This window comes from Carassius gibelio, chromosome B5, assembly GCF_023724105.1.
Source record: "Carassius gibelio isolate Cgi1373 ecotype wild population from Czech Republic chromosome B5, carGib1.2-hapl.c, whole genome shotgun sequence".
Classification (NCBI taxonomy): domain Eukaryota; kingdom Metazoa; phylum Chordata; class Actinopteri; order Cypriniformes; family Cyprinidae; genus Carassius; species Carassius gibelio.
Window position 1 is genome coordinate 27,002,767 of NC_068400.1, and position 24,889 is coordinate 27,027,655.

General features: G+C 38.0%; 1 protein-coding gene across 11 annotated transcripts in view; it reads left to right on the forward strand.

The window, feature by feature from the left end:
• The first annotated feature begins 2,803 nt into the window (after positions 1-2,803).
• Positions 2,804-24,889, forward strand: part of mef2cb (myocyte enhancer factor 2cb) — a 71,570-nt gene continuing 49,484 nt past the window's right edge. For 7 of the 11 annotated variants that reach the window (XM_052556512.1, XM_052556508.1, XM_052556506.1 and 4 more), the window contains exon 1: positions 12,466-12,729. The gene's annotated coding sequence lies outside the window, so the exon portion shown is untranslated. Of the gene's footprint in view, positions 2,981-10,587; positions 10,692-12,463; positions 12,730-24,889 lie in introns of those variants that run through there. The other 4 variants (XM_052556503.1, XM_052556510.1, XM_052556504.1 and 1 more) reach the window with 3 other exon arrangements.

Here is a 24,889-nt window from a genome sequence, read left to right on the forward strand (position 1 = left end):
CAAAATATTGTTTTTGGAAAGAGGTGTGCAGACTTCTACCTCTCTCTCCCTCACTCTGTCTAGAGCTCTTGCCTTCTTCCCCCCCCCCCCAAGATCCCTCCTCCATTCTTTCTCTGTACTTCATCAGATCTATTCATGCTCAAAGTTCATCAGAACTTTCTAGAAAGCAGATGCAATGTGCTTGGTGTGTTTACTGTGCACATACAGTATGTGTGGAAGTGCGTGTGTATAAATGGATGGATATGCATGTTAAACGTGGGCTCCCCTCAGTCTCATGGGTAGGACACACACAGAGCGACCTTGTGTTAAGGAGAGGGCTGACTCGAACCTGCCCATGCCACTCAGTACCGTTGATATAGAGACCACCAGTGTAATTTCCAACACAAAAACACAGTTGCTGAGAGTTAGCAGAGAAGTATCTAACATATGTTATATGGCTTGTTTTGATTTGGATATTCGAAATAATGAAGTGGCCTAAAGATTCTGGTGGTACGGATAGGTCTACGGATAGGTTGACCCATCGCTTTTGTAAGGGATGGGTCAAAAATGGAATTATAAATGTAATTACAGAAATTTATTACAGAGGTAATTACATGCAGGTATTTTTTTTTATATGTTCAATGTAAAAACATTTATGTACACAATATGTACATTAGGCCAAATTATTAATTTAAGTGTAAGTACATAGTTGTTAAGGCCATATAATATATGAGTTGGACCAAAAAAATCTAAATATCAAAAATATTTGCTTTTATGTTTCAGTGGGAAAGAAGTCATGCCGTTTTTTGAAAGAACGACATGAGGATGATTAAATCATGTGGTAAACAATCACTTTCAGTGATATTAGAGTTTTGAAGCAGATATTATTATTTTTATTTTACAAATGTTGTAGATAATTTATTTTCTTTAACAATTTTCAGTATAGATTTTTACATTTAATTCTTTATATATATATATATATATATATATATATATATATATATATATATATATATATATATATATATATATATATATATATATATATATATATATATATATATATATATTTTTTTTTTTTTTTTTATTGGAGTTAATTTACAAAAAATTATTATGGTGCTATTTTGCTCTGAAGTAACTGCTATGAACACAAATTACAAAAAAATTAATCTGTCAGTAGATTCATCAAGATAATTACTGTTAATGTGCTGTCAACGACTAAACTAAACTTGAAATTGCACTGAAGGCTGAAAGAAAACAAGGCATGCGGCCTCAGGAAAGATGCCGTTTTGGGCATCCTGTTAGTCTTCTGTCACCTTTAAGATAACAAAACACACGGTGTAAAATAAAGACATACTTCCCACACTAAAATGTACTCATAAATAAATAACTAAGTAAAAATCAGCAAGGACAAATCCTACTCTTATGCCTTCTCTTTCTCCCTCTCACACACACACTTGGGTCCAGTCAGCGTGCCTCATGGGGGGAGCCGGGCTGGCTCCTGTGGTTGATGGTTGGGGCGTCTCTGCTGCTGTGCATTGCCACACTGGTCCTCTTTCCTCTAGAGCCGCACAGACAGCCAGACTCCTGCACGCTGCTGCTGCTGTTGCTGCTGCTGCTGCTGGGACACGCAGCTTATGTCCAGCATTGAGCGCTCTAACAGTGCATTCGATGGCCAGCAGAAACATTCCAGCTTAAAAATTAGACTGTCTGTGAGTAATTTAGTGGAGAGGAGAGAGACAGCAAGTCAATTCAAGTCAAATCAAGTCACCTTTATTTAAATCGCACTTTTAACAATACATATTGTGTCAAAGCTGCTTTACAGTATTAACTAGGAAAATAGTGTGTCAGTAATGCACAAGAAAGGTGTGCTGACTCAGAAATGCAGTTTTCCAGGTTGTCACTCTGGATGCTGAATGAGGCATGGTATTGTAACTAAGTTAAGATAAGTGGGGAGGACCCATAATAAATGCAATTATAAACAAATTATGCTTTTGTTACTGAGTGCTCTGTACAGTAAGGGATAATTATTATTTTTCCCCCCTTAATAGTTTCCCCCTCCCTTGTGACTGAGCTCGGCTACATCCTGTTGCAGTGTTTTTACAGTAAGCAAACACTTTTACTGCTTTTTGTCATATTTTTGTGTCCCATTTCAATGAAATCCCTATTAGCTATGTTACGATGAACTCATTCCTTCTTACCAAAACCCATTCCCATTAAAGGTCAAATGTCCTCAGGATATTACAGACAGGGTCAATACAAATGTGATGTCACTGAGAGAATGGAATTTTGTGAGCCCCTGGGAGTATACTTTTGAACTGGTAAATGCTTGTCTTCTCTGTAGTTGCGCTATTCCAGGTTAAAATATCATTCATAATTGGATTGGCATAAATATTTATTGAAAATACACATTGTGTCGCTGTCCATGTAATGTGTGTGGTGTAGATAGATAGATAGATAGATAGATAGATAGACAGATAGACAGATAGATAGATAGATAGATAGATAGATAGATAGATAGATAGATAGATGTTTACACATGTTCTTATTGTCACGTTTTGTTTGATGTTTTTGATGACAGTTGGGACAGCAGTTCAATGACAAAGGTCCAGATGTCACTGATATCTCTCAAGTCTAAATTTACCTCTTAGCCTGGAGAGACGGGAACAGGTGGAGATCAGGCACTGCCAAATTCTTATGCTACAAATCTTACGGGTCACTTTTTCATGGGGGTGTGTGTTTAGAGAACAAGTGTCTCATTTCTGTGTGTATGCATAACAACCTTTTCAGATCCAAGAGAGTTTGCGGGGCAACACAACCCACATCGGGTTTCTGTTCGAAGCCAGCTGGTCTGGCTTTATTAATGCAGGGCATTTCTTTTCATTTTAATTTTTTTTGTAATGATTTTGGATTTTTTTTTTTTTTGTAACCGTTTGATTAACCTGGCCCACAGCTGGAGCTGCAGGGTGTGACTTCCTGGGGAAGCACAAGAACGGCACCGGTGAGTTTTTCCTTTGCAAGCTCTTCCCTTCTTCCTTCCCCTCTTGTGATGAACCGAAAAAGTCTGTCTGTGGAAAAATTGAGAACTGCACAATGGCCGAGCGTATTATGTTGTAGAGACTGATGTTTTATTTGTCCTTCTGTTAGGGGATTTCAGTTCAAACAATGTGAGCTGTGAACTTTAGGGGGTTTGAAATGGCATAAAGGCTAGTAGTCATACACATAATCATTTGTACTAATTTATGTAGGTTATCTACAATAGAAACGATCAAAGACAGAAGGGCTCTGTAATCCTGAGATTATTTGGTGCTTTTATTTTGTTCTAATTCCTCAACATCAGAGTAAATCATTACTCCTGTTTAGAGTAATTGAATCCAGCAACTATTTGCTTGGCTTGAAATGAAGCATGGGAGAAACCTCTGAGCCTCAGCACAGTGTAGGTTCTTCTCACGTCTGAGCTAGCTGCCACAACAGAATCAATATCAATTTGTATCACTCAGGCCTGAGTACAAGTTTGACATTGCTAGTTTAAGTTTGAAGTAACGGGGAAATTTGTGAGTTTACACTTGCAGAAGCGGTCTCTGAATGGTTTTATAAGTTTGGACATGAGGAGGAATCTGTGGGCAGTGTTTAAAAAGAAAGAAAACTGAGAAATACCTTTCATTATCTGAAGACATTCAGAAAATGTAAAGAAGAATGCTAGCACATACTGTATAATAAACAAATCCCTGTATTATTGAAATGAAAGCATGTTAGAGAGATGGGTGAATATGATGTTATGTCTTTCTCAAAAAAGATATCCTTCAGACAGACAGATCGACGGACATATACAGATAGATAGATAGATAGATAGATAGATAGATAGATAGATAGATAGATAGATAGATAGATAGATAGATAGATAGATAGATAGATAGATAGATAGATAGATAGATTGATTTTTAGTTGATTGGAAATTCTTCATCATTACCCTGGTTGTGGAAATGGGAGTTTTCAATGCTTTAGCTCTTTTCTTAAAGCCACTTTCTATTTTGTGAAGCTCAACAATCTTGTTCTGCACATCAGAACTATATTCTTTGGTTTCACTTTATTGTGATGGATGATTAAGATTCTTTTTTTTTTTCTGTGACACAGGAAGCAATTGCTGGATAATTTCATGTTCATAATCACCCTGGTGTGCTAAAATGATTAATATGAATGGGAATATACTCTACTTCAGATATATTTTACCCTTAGAATTTTTAAGGGTACCATTAATTTTGGCCAACGTGTATTAGAGAAAAACATTTATTTCATAATGAGACTTTCCCCATTTTAAAGTCTTAATCTTCAATGAAAGGTTATAGATTTTTGTAAATTTTTCAAATAAAAGATCAATATGATTAACAAAATTAAACATTAAATGTTGTATATTTACAATCTTTTCTAAGTTTTGACAATCTTTTATAAGATTATATTTTTTTTTTTTCATTTAGTTTTCACATCAGTCCTCGATAATACATTTAATAAATTAATAATTGATATGAAATCTAAGATTTTTTATTTAATTTCTTATGAATTTTCTCATTTATATTTACCTATATATTAAATTCTATTTTAATTTTTTTTTATGTGTGTGTGTGTGTGTGTGTGTGGGTGTGTGTGTGTGTGTGTACAGATATGTAAGATTCATCAATATGGAATAAGTTTTGACATCAGCCCAGTGAGAATAAAATGTACAGAATTTTCTTATAATTTCCTCATTTTTATTTACTTTAAATATTTACAATATTTTTAAGACTCAAAAATATACGGCTAGTTTTGACATCGGCTTAGTCCTTTGAGAATAAAATTGCGATTCAATCTGCTTCCTCCTCTAGCGTAGTTTGTTTGCATTCTGAGAACAATATTTCTGAGGCAGCATATTTTTAAGAAAGCATCACTTACAAGCTTTCTGCCATCTAATCCCTCTCTTCCTGGGTGTTCAGGGTGTGACATTCTGCACCCCCCACCACCCCACCCCATGGAGACTCTGGCAAGGCAGCTCTGACCCAGTTTACCAAAGCTCCCATGTTTGTCATTTGAAAAACTTTTCTCGCTACCTAAATAAATAAATAACAAAAATCTTTGATCTGAATTGTGGTTGCGAAAGAGCGTTGTTTTCTCGCAGCAAAGGTGGTGCACTTTGTAGAGAAGGCACCTTTTTCTTTTTGAACCCTTCTCTGTCTATTCGCCAGTGGCTATGTCAGGGTTTGGTTTGTCTGTCTGTCTTTCTCTGTGTGTGTGTGTGTGTGTGTGTGTTTCTGCACTAGTCCTCTTCTCCAGAGCTCCCGCAGGCTCCCGTGTTATTTGCAAAATCTATAATAGCCCCAAATTAACTGCCAATTATACAAATATGGCAGTCAGCCTTGGTTGCTTTTCCTCATATTTATCAGTGCATCTAAAAGCATAAGCGATTTGACTTGAGCTATGAACTGAAGTACCAGCAGCACTCTGCGTTAAGGGTGCGACAAAGACGGACCTGTTTCTGCACTAATGCCACTATTAAGTCTGCATTAACTACGAAACATATACGGTGTTGAGAAACAAACCCCCCACATTTATTTATATTAATCACAGTTGGCACGCAGGCGTCGCAGTAGTTGCCATCCTTATGTTGCTTATTGCAGATCCAGATGCTATGTTCTTAGGTTACATGCTTCCATATTACTGTCTGTCAGAGGAGTATTTCATATTTAAAACAAATTCTCAGAAAACAGTGACATATTATGCACATGGAAACATTTTCATTTCCCTAGCGTTGAAGAAAGGGAGAATTATCTTGGTCCTACTATAATTGCACGCAGTTTTTCATTCTTCTCTCTTTTTCATAAACTAACTGGAGGTGTCGTCTTGGCCGTCTGTTGTTGCTCCTTTCTTTCTTTATTCTCTTTTCTCTCATTTTGCTCATCTTACTCTTCTCTGTCCCTTGGAGAGGGTGGCATCGGCGCAGCGCTCTGCTCCTTGGTGGATCTTACATGCTGGATGGGGCCCGTCTGAATCTACAAAACACGAGTGCTTCACCGCCTTTTGATCTCAGGCTAATCTCTGTTGCCTGCCTCCAGTCTCATCTTGTTTGAATAAGAATGAGTCTGGGGTGCTATTGCAGGCACAAAGAGGTTTAGGCGTCATCCGTTCAGCATAGCAGCACTGCGCGGGTATGTGTACATCCAGAATCGCTCCTCAGACTCGACGCTCCTGTGCTTCTATGTTCTCCAGTGTGAAGCTTCAGCGAGTGTGTGTGAGGGCGCTTTTCTGCCTCGTTAAAAACTCTTGACGTTTTATTTAGTGGAAGTAGTAAGTAAGTGGCTTTTCCTGCAAATATACAGATAATTTGACATTCCAACATTTTATTACTCAAATTGATCAAATGTTTAAAAATCCTTCATATTTAAGACTCTTCAGGCAGAGTTGACCAAAAATGAAAATTCTGTTTTACCATTTTTTTAGAAAGTGAAATTTAATGCAATGTCCGTGGGCTGCTTTACCATGCAAAGAAAGTGAATAGTGAGCATGTCCTTCCACCTCCATATTTTTTTTTTTAAGAAAATAATTCAATTTATCATATTTGAAAATGTTTTTAATAATACAAAAAAAATACTAAATGCCATTCAGTGCCATTCAAACCGACCCTGAAGTTTTGAACAGTATTTTACTGAGTTCTGATATGAGGATGAGTAAAAAATGTTAGAGACACTTTTAGGTGAGCTTATTTCTTGAAGGTCCTTTTTAAAATGTTGCTTTGTGTAATTTATGGGTAAGGCCATTAAAATCGCACAACCTTTCCACTGTGGGCCTTAAGATCCAGTATATTCTGCAGTTTATGTGGCATAGAGAGGGGCTTCGCTCTTCAGTTTATGTCTCAGGTAAAGAGGACAATGGTCCTTTTTCTACTTTTCTCTGAAGAGAGAAATCAAGAGAGTTAAAAGTGTAAAAGTGAGTTTGATTTCTTTACCACCTGAAGTGTGCATGAGTGCAGCCGAGCAGCAGTTTCAACGCTGTCGAAGAGAGAGAGAGAATAAATGAGAGAACAACACAGACAGAGTGAAAGGGATGAAAGAGACTGCAGATGTCTAATAAGAAAACGTTTTCTGAAATAAAACACATCAGACATACTTATACATGTACGTAACCACCCCCCTGCAAAGATAATCTACACTGTCTGGTAAAGCAACTATTATGACCAGTTTGAAATAAATGTAAGAAAATATAGGTAGAATTTCCAATTGCCTGTCCATAATGCCCACCATCTGTTAGGACCCGACTTCTGCACTAGCTCAGGAAACACCGGTTGGCACTCTAAGTCTGGAGAGAGAAAAATGTGATGTTGGCATCTTTTTTAGTGCCGCCGTTGTGAGAACAAAAAAAAAAAAAAAAAATCCATTGAAACAATGAAATAACTGTGCAAGTTTCACAGAGGTTACGAGTGAATTAGTTTCCACCGTTCAAAGGAGGAAAAATCATTAGAGTATATTTTTTATATATTTATTTTTCCAGCTTTTAACATTAGACAGAAAAGGGAACTTTGAGCTGAAGGGGGAAATATACAAAGATGTGTAACTGATCCAATCAACAGAATAATTTAGGAAGCAGAAATTGAGGGTGCCTCCATTTAACTCACTGCAGTTAAACTCTTGTGTTATTTAGCTGTGATGGGCAGGGTTGACTCAGCTGTGAGAAAGCCTTAGTGTGCCCCTGCTGGCAGAGGTATGTATTGCAGGTACATATTTCACTCAAGTCAACAGAGAACTGTTCAAAGAAACTGGCCTTTAAGCTGTGCTCATACATGTTTGAAATTAAAACAAATAAAGTTTTCAACTTATACTGTCATTTGACACTAACTCTAACTCCTATTAAGGCCTCTATTAGCAAGTGGGACAGAGTACAGGTGTATTGACAGGGGAGATAAAGACTTCAGTAGAGTGCAGGGTAACTGGAACTGGGGTGGCTTTTTCCAGCACACAGCTTTAATGCTGAAACCAGAGCAGCAGCATCCTGCACAAAGGCTTAACCGTGTTGTGCTGCTTGTGGTTCATCTATAATGAATCAAAGGTGTAGCGTTCACGCGCTGTTTGCCCAACAGAGCATGCAAATTATCAAATTTGTCCCCACACGAGTCAACACTTCACTACCGGTTTTCTTCCTACCACAATGTGTGTTAGCGTGCTCAGGTGCTGTTTAAATGCAATGAAGAGAGGGCTCAGACCATGATGATTTCATCAGCAATGCACTTTTACGAGTTTCCAAGTTAAATGTATGCTTTTTTAATACTCTGAGATCCACTGAAAGTTGCAGACATATGTAATGTGGCTTACTGTAGACTTTTTGAAGGGTCAGAGCTAATGAGAGATGAGATCCCAGCCTCTACTGAGAACTGAGAATAACCTGATCTCAAATTATCTTAAATGGCTGGTGTGATGAAGATAAATCAGGCATTCAACTGCTTAATATATGTGCTAAATCAGCCAAATATGAGGATGACACTGATTCTGTTAGGCTGCAAGATGTTTATGAAATGAAAGAATTATGCTTTATATTTAAAGGTGAACATGCAGAGACACATCTTATACATTTGTGTGCAGCTACTGTGGCTTAAAATGCTTTCAGACGTTCAGAACTCCTGATGGATTAATTGATTGATTTATAGATAACAATTTCTCAAAAAATTGTATAGTGTTATGTATTTTTTTAAGTAATAAAATGATACTTGCCTGCTTAAAATATCTGCCTTTTGACCACAAGAATATATAAATAACTTAAGGAGAATAATGTTTTTTTAAAATCAATAAATAGGTTAATTATTATATTATATTATATTATATTATATTATATTATATTATATTATATTATATTATATTATATTATATTATATTATATTATATTATATTATATTATATTTTATTTTATTATAAATTATAAGGCATTCCAACATAAAAACAGACATAAGGGTGACTGAACAGTACATAGAGACACAAATGAAAAAAAAAGCCATTTTTACACCCATTTGTGACTCTTACATAACTTTGTGCTGCAGAAATACCCCAGCTAGTAAGTGTGTTTTTCCTCTCCCTGGCCGTCGGTGTGTCTATCTGTCTGCCTATCTAAAACTTCAAAGTTTAAGAGAGGAAAGAGGGAAAGAGAGGAAATGGGTGAAATTGAAGGTGGCAGAGAGAGAGAGTGAAGCTGAGGGGAGGAGTAAAATAAACGGATAAAATGAGGAGGGGAAAAGAAGAATCTATGATTTGGCCAGACTTGGGAGACAGCCTCATCCCGGCGCTCTCATGCACTGTGAAACCTCAGCGCTGGTGTTTGAGTACTTGACAATGTTATCAGCTCTGACAGCCAGATTGTGTTTCACATGAGTGTGATCGGCAACAGATTACACACGTATACTCACGCATACACGCAAACACTAACAGCCTTGCTCGTTCCTGTTTGCCAAAGAAAAATGTGTTGATGTTTATCGTGCTCTTAAAATAAAATGAAATAGAGGCCTTGTCCCTCTATCCTCCCGAACGCTACTTATGTCTGACTGTAGATAATAAGACACACGTGGGTAACTACCAGGCTCCCGAAAAGAAAACAACGTAGGCGGGATTGTTGTCAGCCACTAACATTGTGTATTTATCTTCCATCTCCTTACATCTGCTCGTTACAAACATGAACAGATGAGGCCGAAACCTCAAAATTACCTTTCTCTGAAAAGCCTCTTGTATGTGTATACGAAATGACATAACTGCTACTGGGCACTTTCCTTGTGGCTTTGAACTTACTGGAAATCGGATTGTTGATCCTGAGTGATGGCAAGCAGGGCCGACAGTCTGGTAGGGATCGACAGCCAAAGAAAACAAAAGGGAGAATAATTCATGTGGGTATACACATGTATACAGTATGTGTCTTTCTGTTTGTAAATTAGGTCAGGAAAACGAACTAATCTTTACAGTATTATGATTCCATTGACAGAAACCCCCTTTTGAGATATTAGATTAAAGTGCCTTTGGGGAAATTCTAACAGGCAAATTTGAACAAACTCATTAGTCAGCTCTGCTGCACAATGTTTAGTAGACTGAACTAATGTAGTTAAATCTACCTATCCGAAATCAAATCAAATATATTTAAAATGTGTAAAATAAATAATAAACATGTAAAAAATGTGTATAATGCTCTTATATATTTATTTTACATCTTAAAATGTGTGTATATCTATCCGTATAAAGAGAATGGCTGGAAACAAATTTTAAATATTTACCTGCAAATGTGCAGTAAAGGTTATTTCCTGCATGTGAGAAAAATAATAACAGAAATGTATTATTTGTGGTTAAAACTGCAAGTGATCTAAGTCTGCCAGGTCACCATCAGTGATGTATGGTATAGTTGCTGTAGTTACTGTTGTTTCTGTTTCTCTTCCTGTTCTTTATCTAGTTTACCTAAGACATGAATATGCAAGAGGCAGCTCGGTAACATTGTTTATATATTTATTTATTCCTTTTGTAGTTCCCCAAGCCATGCCGTGTATCTTGAACACTGTGCCTAGATATAGCTATTAACACAGAAAGAATCTCTCTCTCTCTCTTTGTGTCTCTTCACCAGGTGCCAACTAAACAAACAAAACCGCACTCTGAAACCTAAGAGGGTCTTCCTGGTAAAACTGTGCGCTGGAGCTGGAAGCTGGAACTGAAGCAATTGTGAACACGGTGGGTATAACATAATATACATGCTTTTCAAATAGACATAACAGTTAATAAAAATGATAGTGTGGCCTACTGATCCTGAGGCTAAAGACATTTTCATTGACTCATATAAGCTGACTGGCCAAATGTGAGGAAATGTCCGTGTACATATATGGGGAATCAGAGAATCTGATGAAACTTAGCATGTGCTATCATATAGCTGGTGGAACCGAAGCTGTATTGATCAAGATATTGAAATTACCTATAAAAATGCAATTCAAGATTACAGTGTCTTGTGACCCAGAAGTGGGTTCCCACGGAAGCTGATACTGCTGTGTCCAATTACAGTCTGTCAGGCAGATTAGCAGGTTTTATTAATTCATTAACTGATTTCATGTTTTACCTCTACCTCTGGTTCGTTTGTCAGTGACTCAAGTGGTGCTTAAGGTTAAATCTAAGGCCATAGCTTCATGGAGCAATGAAATATGTGCATGATGAAATTCAGATGACCGCTTTAAGATGGGGAACTGAAAAAAACAGCAATATGATTGTTTCTATTCCTTTAACAAAATGTAAACGTGAATTAAATTATTATTTCTAAGCATTCACGGGGTGGTCTTTGGCATGGAGAGCTTTGGTGGTGTCAACCAAGGTTTCTCTAATTATCATCTCTTGAAGATGCGTTAAAATCGTTTTATGGTGGGACAGATCTGTCTGTGATTTATTCATGTTTAGCATGTGTTACAGTACGTATCTTCAGTGAGAAGGAGGCTCATTTAAATATATGGTGAGAAGATTGGGCTGTGAGAGGGCACTAATCTATGCAGGCTTATATACAGTACATCTAGTGCTAGAAGAAATTATCACTCTATACGGTTTGGCTATATGTCTTTTCCATAGACTGACAAAGTCATTTATGTTACTTTATAGATTCTTCAGATCTGGATTTATTACAGCCCTGCTGCATACATTGTTTTCGAATGAACTAGAGAATAAAAAGTCCAGTCTCTTAAGAGATCCACTACAAACTCAAATAATAATAATAATAAATAAATAAATAATAATAGTTTTTATGTTTACACCAAACAGTATGTTTGTTTCCATTAATTTAACTAACTTACAAAGTTTCTGCTTGATTCTTTTTATTGTTCATTAAATTCAAAGCTACTGAAAAACAAGCAATGAACCTAGCACTGCAGACTTTCCCTTTAAATATATCTAGGTTACTTCAAACAATAAGACATCAAAAAAAAAAAAAAAAAAAAAAAAAAAATCTTTAGTTTTACATATTAATTGGCTGAAATATTTTACTGTTTTTATTGCATCAGGGTCGGTCTGGGTCTAATTAAAACCTTGTTTCAGTTTCTTGTTAGGCTAATTGTAGCTACATTTAAGAGCTAAATAATATTAATTACATCTACTTACTTTAGGGTTATGGTTGAAGGATGAGGGTTTGGTTTAGGTTTACAGTAGTTCTATGTAATTATGCATAATGTAGCTATTGCTATTACAACCTACATGTAATTTCTAACAAGGACGCCATAAAGAGTTACCATAGGCTATACCTCTAAAGTAGCCTACAACAAATAACATACTGTAGTAAAATATTCCATTTAAATAAAGTAGACTTTTTGTCTTTGCACATTTGTGATTTGACTTTATCAAGTAGAAGATAAAAACGCATTAATGTTGCGCTTCTTTCATTAAAACACTGGAGTGATGTAAGCCCGTCCCCCTTGAAGAGTAAACCCGATTATTTGCCCTGCGTAGAGAGAGAGAGAGAGAGAGAGAGAGAGAGAGAGAGAGAGAGAGAGAGAGGCGCGGAGCTCAACATCATCAGTCGCAATAACGGTTTAATCATTCCTCACCGTGGACGACTGACACCAACCTCAGCATCTTAAACGCTTTATTAGAGACAAGAAAAGAAACACGCATTAAGAAAACGACACTTTTCCTGTGGTGCTGGTGATTTTTGGTGGATTTTAAGTGTGAAGCGGTGAAGTCCACCCGGCGGCTCAACACCTTCCGTCACACCGCAGGACAAACTTCACCGGACCATGAAGTAAGTGACACTCATACCGGACCCCGGTGCGTAGTCTATTTGTCCGTTGATAGGCCTACATTAGGTGACATTGTTTGGTAAACAGTAATTCGATGATTTTATTATCTCCGTTATTTCGCGGGAACACAAGGGAAAGTGTTACAGAATCTCCGTTAAGAAAGTTGACCCGACTTCACACGTTATTTCTGTGACTGCTGTCAGGACAATCATTATTAGTGTTTCTTTATGTAGAGGGTTTTTTAAAGAGAGCAAACCAGGCGCGTGCTTTTTGGGGTCTTTTCAAGTACTTTATTATCTCGCGGAATAAGCCGACACACTTTACAGCGCTCGTGTATGAATTAACAGTTACTGCCCTTGTGAATAGTAAAAGAAGTGTCCGGTGATGTATTGGAGGTCCAAGGTTAATACACCGATAAATGTTGTGTTGAATTAGTCTAACATGCGCTCACATATGATCAACTTTCATTCGCCTCATTGACACTATTCACTATTTTTATATGCAGGCAAATCAATCGCTACAGTCTAAAATTGAATTAGACCAACTCTGCTATAGCTTATATCCATACATCAATAAAACTAAAGAAAAAAAAATAAAAATAAAGACAGCAACACGAAAAGCAACATTAGTCATTCTAGACACTAAATATTTTATTAGATCAACTCAAGCTAAGAGACTTTATCTGTTTATTATATAGCCAAAAGCCATAGTTTTCAGTTTTTATGAGAGTAATTTAATTAATTAATTTATCAGTAAGCTTAAACTTAAGATTGTATAAGCTTAAAATAAGCAACATTTATATAGCTACATACAAACTTGTGAGTTTATAGCCTAGAGAGAGAGAGAGCGAGATTTCTTTATAAATAAATCTAGAGAGTGAAGATGAGGATCAGAAATTTACAATTTCATGCTACCATAATGAATTAAAGTGTTTACAAAAAAAGAAAAGTGTTTTTTATATGTATTTAATTGTGGCATTTGGGTGACATGACTCTGTGTAGGCAACATTTTTATATCAGTTTTTCAGGAGTTATTGTAAGAAGCTGTTATAATCTAATTACATTTGAAGTGACTAATTAAGCTGCAAAAAAAAGAAAGAAAAGAAAATAGAGAGAGAGAGAGAGAATCTGCATACTTTTACAATCAAAGGTGAAGACAGATACAGATGTAATAAAAGAATGAGATGTTTAATTAACAGGAGAATTACTTTTTGGTGTTTTTTATGTCTTAACATACTTTTTCTAGAATTCCTGTACTTAACCTTTTGTTTTAACAATTTCAGTCGCTCTGCAATATTTGAAATAGAGGTACAATTTCTCCATTCAAAAGGGTGTCACCTATTGTATTTCTGTCATTTTTACCTCAGGTGCACTCTCTTCCCGACTATACTGTCGGACAGGCAAACACAATCAATGAAGCTCCTGTATATGTGTGTGTTTGTGTGTGTGTGTATTAGTGTGTGTGAGTGTCTCACCTGTTGCTCTTCTGGGATTTAGTGTTTGCTTAATCTGCCCAAGAGGAAAATGAACACACTCTCATGTGGACTCATATGATTACACTCAGAGGGTCCTCTCATAGCCGTGCACATATACGCACAGACACGCGCACACAAACACGAGCGGTCGTCCTCAGACCTGTCGTCTCTAGGAAATCACCAGGGATTAGGCTTCTGTCGATTCACAAAACCAACAGTGACAACATGGCCTTACACTTCTCTCAAAGAGGGATCAGCTCTCCACGTGTCACTCTGATTGGCTGAGGTACTTGAGCCGATTGTCAGGGGCATTTACAGGCACAGTTTGTGTGCCCCTCAGATGCACAAATTTACACTGGTTTGTACTGTCCAAAGAAAAGGATAGGTGAAATACACTTCTTTTGCTATCAATTAAAGAAAGCATGTGCAGTGTAATGAATGGTTATTCATCTTCAAGCAAAGGCAGGCATTATGCAAAAAAAAAATATATATATATACATTTTAAGTAATACTCATCAATCTAAATGTGTTCAAATTTTTTCCCCCTTAAAAATAACTCATTATACGTGTTTAAACCAAACATTTGCCACTATCTCCCACTAAGTTTCATGAGCTCACAGAGAAAGAAAAAAGTCTTTATTTTTCATTGTAACTCTTCAGCAATAATAATAAAAAGTAATATCTGCTCATTTTATTACACAGCAGTGTGTTCATTTTGATTCAGTGAAGTTGAAATTTCCTCATTTAAATTTTTTTTCATACCCTCTTAGCTTCATTTACTAGGCTAAAAATTAGTTTAATAAAGCAAATAAGCCAGCTTCAGATAAGTCATTTTTACCCTCAAAGAGGTTATAATGTTTGGCATTAGATGAATGAACTCGGCGCACAAAAGTCTGTCCTGGTTTTTGCATAATGAATTGAACTTTGCTTCCGTCTCTATTTTGTAATTAGCAGTGACGCTTGGCAACTTTCTTTCTCGCTGTAAAGTGGAAGGTGGTGTATGGAGTGGATTCACCAGAGTGCGTCTCAATCACAGAGGAATAGTCCTGCCTTTGATGTTTAATTATATTGTGAAAAGAATATTTCTGCATAAAATTTAATTTTTCAGCTGAGCTTTCTCTGTTCTAAAGATCTGCTGTGGGCTTACGTGGTATGTACCGAACACACAATAATTATTATGTATGCTGTCGAAGTCTGCGTGTATGTGCCTGGAAATAGTTCGGAGAGTTGTGTATGTGCATTTGCGTGATATGAGAGAAACTATAATTCACTGTGTATTTATACGCGAGCAGATGATAGAAAGCTGGTAGAGGCTGCCACGAGGAGGCTGCGATGACAGACAAGTCAGTGTGCGTGCGTACGCCGAATGAATGTGCACAACATATCACGCTGCGAACATGAAAGAAGTGCTGTTCCAAAAAATCAGATGGGTAAAGGTGACTCCTGTTTCATATAAACTCCTCTTTAGCTTTGGGTGGTCCAGCATGGAGCCTCTTCTGGCCTTTCTCTCCTTAAACATCCAAGCACTTCCACTTTGGTCAGTATCTTAGTAAACAGAGCACATTTTAAGCTAGATAATAGTTCACAGAATATTAAAAACTGTTCAGGAAAAGGTTCATCTATAGCTCATGCATATTTGATGCAATCCAGCATTTGTGAATTTATTTATTTATTTGTATTTATTTTTTTGATGTTGCACTTCTGTTAGAGTTGCCGATTTAAAATATGCAGTTAAATAACCAGTTCAGAGACTTCACACTTTCAGATTTAATGCAAAATAAATAAATAAATAAATAAATAAATACATCCGGTCATGTTTCTATGTCTTGATGGCACCCAACTTATCTTTAACCATCTTTATCTGCATTTGCCGACTCTGTGCTTAAACACTGGAGACGGAGAGTGGATTTCATGATAAAGCACAGTGGCACAGTGTGTGCGTCTCGCTTCACAGCAGAGGGACCCATGGCACACTGCTGGATGAGGGCCAAAAAAGCGACAAAAATCTTCACAAAAAAAAAAAGGGGAGACGAGTCGAAAGGGTAGGGGAGAGGAAAAAATGCTGAAATATTTTCCAGCAAATGTAATTTATCTTTGTCAGTGGGGCAGCATAGCCCAGTCATTCTGTAAGGTTCTCCGGTGAGAGGGGGGACAGAGGGGCCTCTATGCCCCAGCTTCGCATAACATTCATAACCCCAACGTCTCTGTCGCCGGAGCTGCCCGTAGCACAGTGCCGTGTGGCAAGGCATGTATTTTTAGCTATTTTTTGCACTCGCAATGGACTCGACGGTCCTTTTGACACTTTCAAAGTGTCGCAACTCCCTGATTTTTCACGTCATTTACTGTTTCACATGTTATTTTTTTTAGCTCGTTCGCTAGTAAACACAGGCCACTTCGTCTGACAACTCCCAGACGTGATTCAAATACGCTTGAACATGAAACGATGGAAGGAAATAAAAGTTTCTTTTCATTAGTGTGAGGTTGAGGTGTTTCATTCAGCCTAGCTTGCAGAGACAGCCTCTCGGGCGCTCGCAAGAGCAGCTCTCACGAGCGGTGTCCTGCCAAGCTACACACGTGTGTCTTTCTGCAGTCATCTGCGCCGCTCTCAACAGCGGCCTGTCAGCAGCGGAGGCTGAAACTTCGGAAAAAGCGTGCCGCGCTGGACACTCGAGATTCGAGGAAGAGAAAGAAAAAGAAGAGTCGTGAAAACCGATGCGGAGATGTGTCTGTGAGCCTGGCATTGTGACACTTAATGCCTTTATGTTTGTGGTGGCGTTTGCACAGGGTCCTTCAGCAGGCTGTCATCCACCGCCAAAACAACCAATCAGACGAGCCAGTTTCAGCCATTGGCTGTCTGCTCTGTCTTAAGTCGGTTTTATTCCACTTTAAATGCCAGATGCAATTAATTTTAGACTTTATAGAATAATATGTTAAGATTTTAATTGTTATTTCTTACTGTGTTTTATATCAAACAGTGGGAAAAGAAGAATGGCTATAGATAGATATAATATTGTTTTGAAAACTCTTCCATAAGCACTTAATAGCATCTTGCTGACGTCTTAAAAAAGAATAAATAAATAATAAAATATATATCCGCTTCTTTTCTTTGTTTCATATCTAACAATGGAAAAAGATCAGTCTAGGAGCTATCTAAGATTTTTCCTTTTTTCCCCCCTTCTCCACAGTACACTGTTTACTTTGATGTATCACTTTTCTTCCAGTAGTTACTCCGAAGTACAGCCAATGATGTCATTAATTTTATTACAGATGCTCCATCTGGGAAAGAAGAGAATGAAAGAGAGAGAGGGAGAGAGAAAGAAGGAAAGGAAATGTGCAGCACCGACTTGTATGCATAATTAATAAGAGCAGCGCTTCATTTGAAACTTCAGGGTTTGCTGGCCAGTGCAGGACGGGCCGTGGAGTGCTCTGCTTTGTATGGTGAAACGCGGAGGTGGCTCCTTTCACCTGCAGCTGCTGTGGAAAAACAAATAACCTTGTGCGAGCGTGCGTGTGTGTGTGTCCGCGCTCAACCCTGACAATGGCGGGAGCTCCTGTGACAAGAGACCATGTGATGCAGGCGTGTCATTAAACTGCTCGTTGGCCCGTGGCCCACACTTCCTAAATGTTGCTGTCCCGCCAGAAATAGCTCAGCCATGAGATCGACTTTTTTTTTCATGTGTTTGTCTGCCTGTGTGTGCATATGTGTGCCAGGGACTACGATTGTGAGCCTGCAGCATTGTTCAGGTTAAAATTGGTCACTGTCTTATTTTTGGATCAGAGCGGCTCATGGGTTATAAATAGATGAGGAAAGGAAGGGAGATACCTGCCGAGACTCTGGTGAGCTCTGCTGTCCCCCCACCACCCGATATCCATGTTATATACTCTTGATATCATGCTCTCCCTATACAGAATTTGATATGTGTGGTTTTAACAGGAACTTATTAAATGGAAAATAGTCATATGACTATAAGTTAGGCTTGAGACAGAGCCTGGTTTATGTCTTCTCAGTTGGCAAAGAGAAGGTAGTGTGCGATGTGAAGAGAGAGAAAAGAGTGCGTAGGCATGGAGTGTAATCTAATAGGGCGATGTCCACATCATGGAATATTTTTAGAAGTGAAGTGCTAATTTTATTTCTTCATTACAAACTCGAGCTGTTTATGAACATTAAAGTATTTTCCCACCTCCAGTAGAATACAAAAAAAAAAATATATATATATTATTTGAATGTAAACAATTATTAAAAATATTCTTAATAAAACTCAATCAACCTAACTACACCAGATTGCACCAAATCAGATTTAAGCATTACATAGATCATTAAGATTAATAAACCTGAAGTTAAAGTGCATATTACACCTTTACTGTTTTACTTTTAGTGTGTGTTAAATTCAGTGAATTCAAATTACGAGGTACTTTGCTAAGCAAATAGTTCAGTTTATTTACTTTGTTTTAAAATGCGTACAGTACCGTTCAAAAGTCAGTAAGATTTATATTAATCACTTTTATTCAGCAATGATGCATTAAATTAAAATTGTAGAAAGTGATAGAAAGTGACAAAGACATTTATAATATTACAAAAGATTTCTGGAGTAATGGCTGCTGACAATTCAGCTTTGCAATCAGATAAATAAATTACATTATGAAATATATTTGAATAGAAAACAGTTATTTAAAATTGCAATAATATTTCACGACATTACTGTTTTTACTGTATTGCAATCAAAATAATGCAGCACTCCTGAGTGTAAGAGACTCCTTCAAACACCACAGTCCAAACTTTTGAACACTACTGTATATTTGCTTAAATCAAACCTTAGTGTAAAGAGCTATGCACTTAGCACATTACGACGTCCCCAGCCCTGTTGCTAACTGTTAAGATTGTGAATTAATGATGTGCCATGATTGAATTTGACTCGGCAAACATTCCTGTTAGCTCGCTCTAGTTTCCCGCTGGTGTCCCTCTAGAGGGGTTGTGTATTGGACCTCTGGACTCTACGTTAGCACCTGTAGACCGCAGAGAGGCCTGAACATAGGCCTGACACCTTGGTTAGATTAGAACAACTTTAACCGTAGCGTCTGAAGTTACAGTGCTGTTGAGGGAAAGGGTTTACAGGGGGATTTCAGAGTGGTGTATCACTTGTGCATGCATTGTACATGACAGAAACTGTCATAATCTCTAAAATACTTACTCAAAATCTTACTGCTGTTGTCTCTTTCAACAACACTAGAGTAGAGGACACACAGTGGTTGCTTTTATCCTCAGGTTATTGTTTCCCAGGTCAGATTAAAAGCGATGTGCTCTGTAGGCCTGGTAACGTAGGAGGTGTAATCTTATTATATTCATCATAATCTTTCGCAAGAAAGAGGAACTGCTCTTGTCAAGCTTCAGCGATCAGGTGAAGAAACCTCATGTTAATAAAGCAGCAGTTAGCCTCTTTCCCTTTCTCCCCGAACGGGCATGTGCCGTTATATTAATGCGTTTATGACAGTTTAATTGGATAAGCAGGCCACTCGTAAAAAGTCTACAACTGTTTTCACCAGGGCAAAGCACAGACCTTTCTTTCCACATTCTTCAAAACGCTTCTAGGCAGCCCGTCGATGACCCACTTCTGAAACGGTCGAGAAAACAAGTAAGAGCCAAGCACGAATCGTGGAGAATGACAGAGAGAGGGCAAAAAAAGGGTAATTTTGTTAGGAAGTCGATTAGAATATTTTTTTTGCTTTCCCTCTTTCTCTCTTACTTATCCTAAACACAGCCGGCTTTTTTTTTCTTCTCCAAGCTCCCCTCCAGCGGAATCGGAAAAGAGAGGGACTGGGAATGCTGGTGTGGATTAGCTTCCGATGCTTGGCTAGCCCCCTCGGATAATTACATGTGTAATGAGTTGTTTATTTGGGATAATGCGCAGCAGGAACGTCTGCCTAACGCCGGAGCTGGGAGCAGACCCAGGGAGAGTCAAGGATAGCATAGGAGGATGGAGGAAAGAGGAGACAGGAGAAAGACCGTCCCCACTATCGGCGCCAGAACGTGGAAAGGGAGGCTCGGCAGAGAAGGGTTGGGCATTCTCATCCCTTCTCAGGGTCAAACGACCACAGGACTTTTCTCAGGGGTGGGGGGAATTGGAATCTGCCAAAAAAAAAAAAAAAAAAACATACAACGCAGAAAAAGAAAAACAACGGTTGAGGGGGAAAAGGGCCGATATGTGCCCAGCAGTGCAGAAGGGAGTGGAAAAGTCCATGGGTGCAAACGCAAAGGAGGGAGGGAGAGACGAGTTGTGCTATCATAAGCCGAGGGGGACAGCTGGGGTTATGTGAACACTGCAGCTGGATCGGGAGCCGAGGGAGATCGCCGGGCCGATCCCTGTGCTGCCGAGTGGCTGGAGCCTTGAGAAAAAGCTTCCCTCCTTTCGCAACCTTCTGCAGGCTGCACTTTCCCAAACCCCCCTTCTAAAAATGAGATGGTGTAGATAAGCCTCTGGAAAACACACACACACAGAGACCTGATTTACACAACACCGGCTGTAAGCACTTGCTTTCTCTTGTTTTCTTTTCCGCTCTTATCGAGTCGAATCGAGAAGCGGTCATTATTTAGCTAGAGTGAGCGATTACCATCAGAATAACAGCAATTAGAAGGGTGATTATTTTTTATATAAATGCCTAGAAAAACAACACGATATGTATCTCGCAATTTTTTATTCTTCCGCTGAGCAGAGATTTTTGTTCTTCTTTTTTTTTTATTTGACTAGCATTTTTTTTTCCTCCTCCATCGAGATGACTGAAAAGTGTGAAGCAGAAAAAAGTGAAGCCGTTTAATCCGGCATGCGGCGTCGCAAAACTTTCGCTGTCACTGTTTTCTGATCACATATAAAAAAAAACAAACGTCACAGGCCCGTCACAGCTGCAAGACACACGAATCACGCGGTAAAGGAAGCTATGCAAATGTGCGCAACCTGACACGTTACTGAACAACAAGGTGAAGCCTGAGAAAATAAATAAATAAATAGTGAAATACATGCGCACACATCACACACTACACATGGATACTCCTGTGTGGAGGATTTGAAAGAAGAATGAAAAAAAATGTTGTGGAACATTTTTTTCGCACACAGGGGAGAGACAGATTAATTGCAGTGATGCACGGCAGGACATCTTGAATGTAACTGTGAAGCTAAAACATGAGAAAAAAGGAAACAATTACTCTTAAAATAAAGCTTAGCATATACTGTATATATGTATATAAGACGGGAAAATAGGAAACTTTGCATATATATTAAGAGTAAAATAAATAGTTTCAAAGTCAGTCAAGTCAGCATGTGTGTGCGTACTACCAGTAAAACTCTCAAATCTAATCTAAACATTGAAAATCTAATATTTACGCTCACTTTTCTTTCCGCTCTTTCTTCCTCCTCAAGGGTTAACCAGCAGCACTTTATCTGATCACACTAGCTCTGCACTCTAAACCTCCCGTCCATGTTTGAGGTTTTCTTTGAAAGTCCGGGCCGTTTTGATTCACCACAGCTGTGCTGACTCTTTAATCATATGCTATCTTTTCACTGCTTTGCCCCATCTAACCTTCTCTCTCTCCCTCCCCTCCCCTCTCTCGTCCCTTAACGCATCTTAATTGGTTGCTTTCTGTGACAAATTACGAGCGCGTGCTTTGATGAGGTCGGGGCAAGCCGGTACTGGAGTAACTTGTGCCAGCCCCTGGTGGTTCCTCTTACCACTACAAAAGGGGGGTGGGGGTTATGCATCGGCATGCTGAGACCGTAATGAGAGACTTGGCCCGGGGCAGCCTGGTCCCCCTGCTCCAAGCTGAGAGGACATGAAAGGGGGGTTTGCAGGTATCTTACCAGAAGAGATCAGAATTTGTTTCTTTTTTATTATGATATATTTAATTATATTTATATATTGTGTGTCTATTTTCATATGTATTTTCTTTTATATATATTCTTTTCATATACATATTTATTTTGTAAATATAATAAATATTTCAATGTATTAATTCGTAATATTTTGTAATGCAAAACTAGGCCTGAGGCTATCTTTTCCCCAAGGTCCAAGCTTTGAGGACATCAAAGTGGGGTTAGAATTTTGATACATGTCTTTATTTATATATATATATATATATATATATATATATATATATATATATATATATATATATATATATATATATATATATATATATATATATATATATATAAAGATATATATGCTTTTATTAGCATGCTGAGAGTGCTCTTTATTTCACAGTTACACAATTTGCACAGTACACTCTTAAAAGTAAAGCCTTTTTGTCTAAATGGTTCCATAAAAAACATTTAACATCTGAAGAAACTTTCTGTGGCGAAAGAAGGTTTTTCAGATGATAAAAAGGTAAGAAAGAGATGGTTCTTTAAAGAACCTTTGACTGAATGAATGTTTCTTCTATGGCATCGCTGTGAGGAACCTTTTAAGCACCTTTATTTTTAAGTGTAAAAGCTCAAAAAAAATTATATAAAATTAACTTTTTTCAGAGTACCGTTGCCTCAGTCATAAACATTCAGATGGGTGTCCTATGACGTTGAGTCGTGTCTAGAGCTGTTTGAAGCGTCCCGCCCATGAGCATTGCATTTTTTTAGATGACAAGTCGAGTTAAAAATAGCTCAGCTTTTAAAAACGTGTCTCAAAACCCCAGTGTGCATCAAGCTGTTTTTGATCACATCTTATGTAAAGGCCCCCTAAGAAATTCATCTAATGGAGGTTCGGAGCACTCAAAATTAGCCTAATTATACAAGCTTCCTTAAGTCGACTAGTCATACATGCAACTCTCCAACTAGTTGGTTTACTAGACATCCCTAGTCTTGCATAAAAGGAAGTGAGGCCAAGAAATGGAAGCAGTGATTCAAGAAGGAACCGTTAGAGAGGAGGAAAGAGAGATAGGCGTCACCCAGTCATTTTGCCACTCATGTTTAGATAAACGCTAACTGCAACAATCACGGTTTAATTATCTGCAATGTCAACAGTGCCAAAATGATTCCAACAATCAAGTGGATTAACTTGCGCTTAAACTGAACAGTGACATCACTTGAAAATCAAGGAGGGGGAGGGCGGAATAATGGGATAACATTTTGCAGCAGGAGATTTGAGATAGTGTCTGAGCTCACGTAATCTTCATCTCCTCTTCCGCGCTCTCTTCCTCCCGATCTGGGTTACTCGGTTTCCTCGCAGAGCTTTGGGACTGATGAGAGAGAGAAATGTGGGGGAAAAAAGAGGCAGGTCAACGTTTTGAAGGACATCCTTGCTGAATGTGTTTCAACTTCAAATTATGTTCTCCCTGACAGATCTAAATGTCTTTTGTGATCAGTTTAGATGTCTTCCAGTCACCTCAAGGGGGGTCAGAAACGGCATGTGTGATGTTAGGGCAGCAATCAATTCATTTCTCTGGCCAGTGTAGGCACAGGGAACAGTCATTTGGACATAGTGCTTTGAGAACTGCAGTGGCAAGGTTTCAAAATGACAAGTCTTGCCATTTGCTTACAGAGCAGGTCACAGATCAGTCAGAAGAGCGTATTTGCATTGCTGAGTTTCCAACCATAATGGAAACACAGAGATTCCTACATATTGCAATATACTAAATTCAACCTGATAAGAGCTGGAGCCATCTATCTATCTGTCTGTCTATCTGTCTATCTGTCTGTCTGTCTGTCTGTCTGTCTATCTATGAGAGAGAGAGAGAGAGAGAGAGAGAGAGAGAGAGAGAGAGAGAGGCTGTTGAGTGTTAGTTTTTATGTACTGAGAAAGTTCTTCCACTTAAAAAGTACTGAGTGAATTATTTTCACAGTATCTGTACAGAAAGTATTTCAGCATGCACTACTATTATTAAAATGCTTCATTAAATTCAGTAAACTATCAATTTTGATGTAGCTACAGTCTTTGAGATTGAAGAGATTCTTATATTACTGGACGTTAGAGTTATGTAGAGGGAGCTCAGTCTGTAGAAAGATCAACAGATAACTTAAAGTATAGAAAATAATGATGAACGGTGATTTGAAACTAGATTAAAATCAAATAATGCTGGACTTTGGGGAAGTCAGAGAGGCATTCATGTTATATTAATGTATGTAGAACCAATGAAGTAAGTAGCTGTTGATTCCTGACGAGATAGAAGAAAGGAATCGCAGCAGAATCTTAAAAAAACACATTGTTTAACATAAATACACAAGAAAAGGACACTTGAGGTGACACATTTAATGATATAGCAATCTCATTCTGAATTTGATTTTTTGTTTGCTTTTGAGTACAGTGAAAATGAAACAAACATCTGCTTTCCGACTCTTACGCCATCATTACTGAAACATCATAAAAAGAACTTTCATGCAATCACTGCCGATTGATCGGAGAGGTTGCTCAACTTCCCTTTTTCACCTTACCCCCTTTCTCCCCCTTCAACCAGCATCTTGTAAAGCCACTGCAAGAAGGAACCATACAAAAATTCCCATGAACAATCTTTAAATCATTGCAATGAGATTCTGTACATGAATTAAAAAAAATTCATGTACAGAAAAAAAATCCAAAGAAAAGATAGAGAGGGAGCAATGATAAAGTGGCAAAGGAAGTATCTTGGCCCTCGCTCTTGCCTGGTGAGCCACGTTAGCCTCTGGGCTTAATTGAAGCCAGGAGGGAGCGTTTAATAATTGCTGTCAGAAGAT